This window comes from Haliotis cracherodii, unplaced genomic scaffold (genome assembly GCF_022045235.1).
Source record: "Haliotis cracherodii isolate W230 unplaced genomic scaffold, xgHalCrac1.p SCAF_20, whole genome shotgun sequence".
In the NCBI taxonomy this organism is placed as follows: domain Eukaryota; kingdom Metazoa; phylum Mollusca; class Gastropoda; order Lepetellida; family Haliotidae; genus Haliotis; species Haliotis cracherodii.
The window spans coordinates 16,714,808-16,717,469 of record NW_027266276.1 but is presented as its reverse complement, the minus strand read 5'-3'; positions in this window follow the sequence as shown (position 1 = coordinate 16,717,469).

The window sequence follows — 2,662 nt, the reverse complement described above, 5'->3', positions numbered from 1 at the left end:
AAACCAAATATATTTTAAAATCGGACGAGAGGCATGAAGATAAGTACACGCAACTTAAGCACATCTGTGCAGATTAAAACTCCACGTCCAAAATAATTCCACGCCATGTGAGCTAACCAAGACCTAGTCCTATGAATGTAGTGGCAAGTTTACACATTCGGCTTCATATATTTACTCGAAACCACCCACGGTGGTACAAGAGTACAATATATACTAACGGAAAAAAGTAACTTCAAATAAAGTGGTGTGAATATCATGTTCTTGAAAATAACAGCATAATATTTTGTCATTCTGAGCTAGCGTTACCGGCTGGTTCTGGTCCTGTCGTAAGCGTCGTCCAATAACGTCTCCAGTCAGATGATATGGTGTTTCGATGAACATTATGTCTGGCAACCTTGTTTTGCGCCATTTCTGTTTGCAACATTCCCACGGTGCTTAGACGTTGATTTTCAGCAAACCGCGGCATTACGTAAGCGTTATTTACTTTTAAACAAGAGTGTTTTGTTTTTATGAGCACCTGAATCCTGCTCCCAACAACGAATCGCAGTTACTTTTTTTCTTTAAATATTAAATAAATATACATAGAACCGGTTTCTACATTTACATTGTCAAGTAGTCAGTTATAGATGACGTTAGAATGGAAATATCCTCACAATCTGCTTGATCCCATTAACATTTTAGTGCCAATGATTTTCAATTAAAAATAACAAAATTGCATTTCTTATCAGGTTGAACCTTGTTTTGAAGAACGTTTGTCTCAGATAATAGATGCCAGTCTTGGATCACGCCGTGCAAGAGTTTGCGTGCTAATGTCAGAGTTGAGTCTGTGGCTTATCTATTACTAGTTCAACGTCTGTGACTGCATTCATAGTACTGACACCCTTTAACGCCCCAGAGTAACGCTGCTACCTCTGGACGTTGACAATGTCACCATGACTTTACTTGTATACCAACAATACACTGTTAATTCAAGCAGGCATATTTGATTGTAAACAATGGACTAGAAAGCTGACACATATTTATTATTTATTACATTCCCCACTTTCCAAATTCTATTCTTAGAACCGTATATTGATTAACCATCAATACCCATTAACTACTCGATCTTTATCGTCCCTTACCGATAATGTTATTATCCAACGGCGAATTTATGAAACGGATGTCTCCGCTTTGATATTGATATCAATGGTTCGTGTAGGACATGCGGCTTCTGGTTTCTTTAATAAGTAAACAAGGGAAACGGAAGCGGAGTTGTGTCCCTTGGCTGACATGTCGGGATCAGGTGGTCGAGGTTCAGTTGTTATGATCAGTGGTCTCTCGGCACATCGCACGTGCTTACAGGAGCGACCACACGTCCTCAACACATGTCAACAGTACATATTTCACACAGGTCACCCAATAGTACATTGTCATACGTACATTATAAACTGAAACCGCAAACGTTGACTGTCTTTAGATTTGTCACACATGTATTAAATAGTGCCATATGACAACATGTTTCAGTAATAACGTGGATGTCAAAATGGAACATCATCCGCGTCCTACCCAATTAAACACAGGCCACGAAAAAGACACCTGCACGCTGGTCCTATTGGCTCCTGGAGGTGTGCAAAGCATGATGGAAAGTAACCTTGCAATGTCTCACCCACCCACTGATCCTCCCTTGCATCGCCTGTCACCCCTGTCATACTCCTGCCATAACCCAACGTAAAGTGTCAAAAAAGATGGAGATCGGATAAATGATATAATGATATACCAAACTAGCAGCAAATTTAATTTAGTGGTATCGACGCCATACTGAATTTCCGGTTAGGGCGTATTTCCTACTCACATGGAGGTCGACACAATCGATGTATGGTGGGAACGCAGTCGCTAGAGCTGTTCTGCAGAAGAGTTAATGACGACGGCCGTTGAGAGTGATGGGGAGTCGGCTCATAGCTGCTTCTTGATTCGTGGTTGTGAGTACCGTTACTGTCAGTTTATTCAGATCAAAAGTTAATACGCTAACACAAGTAAATAATACGTATATGTCACTACAAGAAAGAAAATGTCACGTGTACGGAATATATGGCGATTATAGCGTGTGACCTTTAGCACGGGATAGCTCAGACTGACAAAAACTGTAGACAGAACCATGTGAAGCTTTGCATGCGTTAATCTGAAGTCTTTGGTTACTCGGTCGTTACAGCTATGGCTGAGTTAACGTCAATAGAACTAGTGGCATAAGACACCATTGATACTATTGTGCTAAAATTGAGTTTCGTCTAGATTACATACTTATCTGGTCATGTGATCATCAACATCACGCTTCAACACAACATGAATATATACACCTGGAAAATAATTAAGCATCGCCAAAATCTAAATGACACAGAATAATAAGTTTTAAAATGAGTAAGTATATCCATTTATTAGAGATTATGGACCCTTTTCCACGCCATTCCATTGCCAATACCACTGTCAATGGGTTTGATGTTGCACACACTGCACGTGAAGCTTAATACCCATGAAATGTTTAAAAACACAAATTGAACATTGCAGGTACACATTTCTCAACACAGGGTGCATGCTTATAACAAAACATTGTTATAGCTCGTCGTTGATTGTCTGGAGCGTTAAGATGGCAGATTATTGGAATGTAAAATGTAGGAATGTCTTATAA